This window comes from Pleurodeles waltl, unplaced genomic scaffold (genome assembly GCF_031143425.1).
Source record: "Pleurodeles waltl isolate 20211129_DDA unplaced genomic scaffold, aPleWal1.hap1.20221129 scaffold_39, whole genome shotgun sequence".
NCBI classification, from domain to species: domain Eukaryota; kingdom Metazoa; phylum Chordata; class Amphibia; order Caudata; family Salamandridae; genus Pleurodeles; species Pleurodeles waltl.
Genome location: NW_027150097.1, coordinates 8,518,494 through 8,524,493, shown reverse-complemented (window position 1 = coordinate 8,524,493; position 6,000 = coordinate 8,518,494). Strand labels below are relative to the sequence as shown.

Below are 6,000 nucleotides of genomic sequence, written 5' to 3'. Positions count from 1 at the left end.
TGTAGGGTCGAAACCTTTATCTCTGCCCCTCTATCACGATTTGTTGAAGATGCTGTGATTTCCCGCTTTACCGATTTACTGCGATTTAGCCAACTTCAGGAAATTAGTGCAAGCAACGGACAATAGATCTTATCGATAATTTACAGAAACTGTTGACATTGTTTTTGATACGGGTGCTTGGAAAAAAAAAGTCCAAAAATGTATCCACCTCGCAAAAGACACTTGTCAGAAGTGGGATTCGAACCCACGCCTCCAAAGGAGACTGCAACCTGAACGCAGCGCCTTAGACCACTTGCCATACTGACACTCTTAACACTGCACTGATGGCTCAATTTCCAGCTTATAAACCAAAATGAGTGCCATGTACTGAGTGAATTTTGTTTAATGTCCTCTGTATTTTCAATTCCAGACCCTCCTGCTCAGGGAAACAGTGGGATCTGAAGCTGATGAAGGAGAGAGGATGGATCATCCTGACAGTGAATCCGGTGGTGACTGCTACTAATTCGCAATCATCGACTACTTGGGGTGTGGACATGCAGAAGTTTGAGCCAGTGCACATGGCCGGTGGTGACTGCTACTAATTCTCAATCATCTACTACAAGGGGTGTGGACATGCAGAATTTGGAGCCAGTTCAAGATTCAGATCAGGAGGTGCCTGGCTCCATACCAATCAACTCAGTGCCTCTGAGACAAGGACTTGAACGGTACAGTTTGAGTCCTCGACCGCCATGCTCAACGCGGCTGCAAGGATTCGGGGTGGATTGACTGAATGTGGTATTTCTTGTTGTGTACTATTCTTGTATACTGGAATAGTATAGTATCTTTTTTTTGAGCAGCTATGTTTGTTTTGTATTGTTTAAGGAGAAATGTTGTGTTCGTCATGGGCACGCCTATGATACACACCAAGGGAGGTAGGGAGTGTTAGTCTCCCCCGAGTTTTGGAGTTGGATGGTAGGCGCGGTGACGTGGAACCGGAGAGAATAAAAGGTCAGGGAAGGTGTTCCTCGTGGCCAATGACTCTATATTATTCTCTGTGTATTTATTAAAACTTATCTGCGAAACAGGCACCGTGTGTGCACGATGCAACACACCCCTCCCATGCCCTGAATACAGAAGTTAAAAACCAGCTGTGATTGGGACGCAGGGGACCCTGGTGCCACTGAACCTTCTGCACTGTGAACCTGCTGAACTATTGACAGCTGCGCTCTTGATATGTAGGGTCGAAACCTTTATCTCTGCCCCTCTATCACGATTTGTTGAAGATGCTGTGATTTCCCGCTTTACCGATTTACTGCGATTTAGCCAACTTCAGGAAATTAGTGCAAGCAACGGACAATAGATCTTATCGATAATTTACAGAAACTGTTGACATTGTTTTTGATACGGGTGCTTGGAAGAAAAAAGTCCAAAAATGTATCCACCTCGCAAAAGACACTTGTCAGAAGTGGGATTCGAACCCACGCCTCCAAAGGAGACTGCGACCTGAACGCAGCGCCTTAGACCACTTGCCATCCTGACACTCTTAACACTGCACTGATGGCTCAATTTCCAGCTTATAAACCAAAATGAGTGCCATGTACTGAGTGAATTTTGTTTAATGTCCTCTGTATTTTCAATTCCAGACCCTCCTGCTCAGGGAAACAGTGGGATCTGAAGCTGATGAAGGAGAGAGGATGGATCATCCTGACAGTGAATCCGGTGGTGACTGCTACTAATTCGCAATCATTGACTACTTGGGGTGTGGACATGCAGAAGTTTGAGCCAGTGCACATGGCCGGTGGTGACTGCTACTAATTCTCAATCATCTACTACAAGGGGTGTGGACATGCAGAATTTGGAGCCAGTTCAAGATTCAGATCAGGAGGTGCCTGGCTCCATACCAATCAACTCAGTGCCTCTGAGACAAGGACTTGAACGGTACAGTTTGAGTCCTCGACCGCCATGCTCAACGCGGCTGCAAGGATTCGGGGTGGATTGACTGAATGTGGCATTTCTTGTTGTGTACTATTCTTGTATACTGGATTAGTATAGTATCTTTTTTTTTAGCAGCTATGTTTGTTTTGTATTGGTTAAGGAGAAATGTTGTGTTCGTCATGGGCACGCCTATGATGCACACCAAGGGAGGTAGGGAGTGTTAGTCTCCCCAACTTTTGGAGTTGGATGGTAGGCGCGGTGACGTGGAACCGGAGAGAATAAAAGGTCAGGGAAGGTGTTCCTCGTGGCCAATGACTCTATATTATTCTCTGTGTATTTATTAAAACTTATCTGCGATAGAGGCACCGTGTGTGCACGATGCAACACACCCCTCCCATGCCCTGAATACAGAAGTTAAAAACCAGCTGTGATTGGGACGCAGGGGACCCTGGTGCCACTGAACCTTCTGCACTGTGAACCTGCTGAACTATTGACAGCTGCGCTCTTGATATGTAGGGTCGAAACCTTTATCTCTGCCCCTCTATCACGATTTGTTGAAGATGCTGTGATTTCCCGCTTTACCGATTTACTGCGATTTAGCCAACTTCAGGAAATTAGTGCAAGCAACGGACAATAGATCTTATCGATAATTTACAGAAACTGTTGACATTGTTTTTGATACGGGTGCTTGGAAAAAAAAAGTCAAAAAATGTATCCACCTCGCAAAAGACACTTGTCAGAAGTGGTATTCGAACCCACGGCTCCAAAAGAGACTGCGACCTGAACGCAGCGCCTAGACCACTCGGCCATCCTGACACTCTAGACACTGCACTGATGGCTCAATTTCCAGCTTATAAACCAAAATGAGTGCCATGTACTGAGTGAATGTTGTTTAATGTCCTCTGTATTTTCAATTCCAGACCTTCCTGCTCAGGGAAACAGTGGGATCTGAAGCTGATGAAGGAGAGAGGATGGATCATCCTGACAGTGGATCCTGTGGTGACTGCTACTAATTCTCAATCATCTACTACATGGGGTGTGGACATGCTGAATTTTGAGCCAGTGCACATGACCGGTGGTGACTGCTACTAATTCTCAATCATCTACTACAGGGGGTGTGGACATGCAGAATTTGGAGCCAGTTCAAGATTCAGATCAGGAGGTGCCTGGCTCCATATCAATCAACTCAGTGCCTCTGAGACAAGGACTTGAACGGTACAGTTTGAGTCCTCGACCGCCATGCTCAACGCGGCTGCAAGGATTTGGGGTGGATTGACTGAATGTGGCATTTCTTGTTGTGTACTATTCTTGTAAACTGGTTTAGTATGGTATCTTTCTTTTGAGCAGCTATGTTTGTTTTGTATTGGTTAAGGAGAAATGTTGTGTTCGTCATGGGCACGCCTATGATGCACACCAAGGGAGGTAGGGAGTGCTAGTCTCCCCCGAGTTTTGGAGTTGGATGGTAGGCGCGGTGACGTGGAACTGGAGAGAATAAAAGGTCAGGGAAGGTGTTCCTCGTGGCCAATGACTCTATATTATTCTCTGTGTATTTATTAAAACTTATCAGCGAAACAGGCACCGTGTGTGCACGATGCAACACACCCCTCCCATGCCCTGAATACAGAAGTTAAAAACCAGCTGTGATTGGGATGCAGGGGACCCTGGTGCCACTGAACCTTCTGCACTGTGAACCTGCTGAACTATTGACAGCTGTGCTTTTGATATGTAGGGTCGAAACCTTTATCTCTGCCCCTCTATCACGATTTGTTGAAGATGCTGTGATTTCCCGCTTTACCGATTTACTGCGATTTAGCCAACTTCAGGAAATTAGTGCAAGCAACGGACAATAGATCTTATCGATAATTTACAGAAACTGTTGACATTGTTTTTGATACGGGTGCTTGGAAAAAAAAAGTCCACAAATGTATCCACCTCGCAAAAGACACTTGTCAGAAGTGGGATTTGAACCCACGCCTCCAAAGGAGACTGCGACCTGAACGCAGCGCCTTAGACCACTCGGCCATGCTGACACTCTTGACACTGCACTGATGGCTCAATTTCCAGCTTATAAACCAAAATGAGTGCCATGTACTGAGTGAATGTTGTTTAATGTCCTCTGTATTTTCAATTCCAGACCTTCCTGCTCAGGGAAACAGTGGGATCTGAAGCTGATGAAGGAGAGAGGATGGATCATCCTGACAGTGGATCCGGTGGTGACTGCTACTAATTCTCAATCATCTACTACATGGGGTGTGGACATGCTGAATTTTGAGCCAGTGCACATGGCCGGTGGTGACTGCTACTAATTCTCAATCATCTACAACGGGGGGTGTGGACTTGCAGAATTTGTAGCCAGTTCAAGATTCAGATCAGGAGGTGCCTGGCTCCATACCAATCAACTCAGTGCCTCTGAGACAAGGACTTGAACGGTACAGTTTGAGTCCTCGACCGCCATGCTCAACGCGGCTGCAAGGATTCGGGGTGGATTGACTGAATGTGGCATTTCTTGTTGTGTACTATTCTTGTATACTAGTATCTTTTTTTTTAGCAGCTATGTTTGTTTTGTATTGGTTAAGGAGAAATGTTGTGTTCGTCATGGGCACGCCTATGATGCACACCAAGGGAGGTAGGGAGTGTTAGTCTCCCCCGAGTTTTGGAGTTGGATGGTAGACGCAGTGACGTGGAACTGGAGAGAATAAAAGGTCAGGGAAGGTGTTCCTCTTGGCCAATGACTCTATATTATTCTCTGTGTATTTATTAAAACTTATTTGCGAAACAGGCACTGTGTGTGCACGATGCAACACACCCCTCCCATGCCCAGAATACAGAAGTTAAAAACCAGCTGTGATTGGGATGCTGGGGACCCTGGTGCCACTGAACCTTCTGCACTGTGAACTTGCTGAACTATTGACGGCTGTGCTTTTGATATGTAGTGTCGAAACCTTTATCTCTGCCCCTCTATCACGATTTGTTGAAGATGCTGTGATTTCCTGCTTTACCGATTTACTGCGATTTAGCCAACTTCAGGAAATTAGTGCAAGCAACGGACAATAGATCTTATCGATAATTTACAGAAACTGTTGACATTGTTTTTGATAAGGGTGCTTGGAAAAAAAAGTCCAAAAATGTATCCACCTCGTAAATACACTTGTTAGAAGAGGGGTTTGAACCCACGTCTCCAAGGGAGACTGTGACCTCAATGCAGCACCTTAGACCACCCGGCCATCCTGACACTCCTGACACCAGACTGATCCCTCAATTTCCAGCTTATAAACCAAAATGAGTGCCATGTACTGAGTGAATGTTATTTAATGTCCTCTGTATTTTCAATTCCAGACCTTCCTGCTCAGGGAAACAGTGGGATCTGAAGCTGATGAAGGAGAGAGGATGGATCATCCTGACAGTGGACCCTGTGGTGACTGCTACTAATTCTCAATCATCTACTACATGGGGTGTGGACTTGCAGAATTTTGAGCCAGTGCATATGGCCGGTGGTGACTGCTACTAATTCTCAATCATCTACTACAGGGGGTGTGGACATGCAGAATTTGAAGCCAGTTCAAGATTCAGATCAGGAGGTGCCTGGCTCCATACCAATCAACTCAGTGACTCTGAGACAAGGACTTGAACGGTACAGTTTGAGTCCTCGACCGCCATGCTCAACGCGGCTGCAAGGATTCGGGGTGGATTGACTGAATGTGGTATTTATTGTTGTGTACTATTCTAGTATACTGGATTAGTATAGTATCTTTTTTTTGAGCAGCTATGTTTGTTTTGTATTGGTTAAGGAGAAATGTTGTGTTCGTCATGGGCACGCCCATCATGCACACCAAGGGAGGTAGGGAGTGTTAGTCTCCCCGAGTTTTGGAGTTGGATGTTAGGTGCGTTGATGTGGAATCGGAGAGAATAAAAGGTAGGGGAAGGTGTTCCTCGTGGCCAAAGACTCCATATTATTCTTTGTGTATTTATTAAAACTTCTCTGCAAAACAGGCACTGTGTGTGCACGACGCAACACCCCCACCCCTCCCATCCCCTGAATACAGAAGTTAAAAACCAGCTCTGATTGGGACGCAGGGGACCCTGGTG

General features: G+C 45.8%; 1 non-coding gene across 1 annotated transcript; it reads right to left on the bottom strand.

The window, feature by feature from the left end:
- Positions 1 to 3,861: 3,861 nt before the first annotated feature.
- On the bottom strand, positions 3,862 to 3,944 carry TRNAL-CAG (transfer RNA leucine (anticodon CAG)). Its single transcript has one exon. It is a non-coding gene; the product is annotated as a tRNA-Leu (tRNA).
- Positions 3,945 to 6,000: the final 2,056 nt, after the last annotated feature.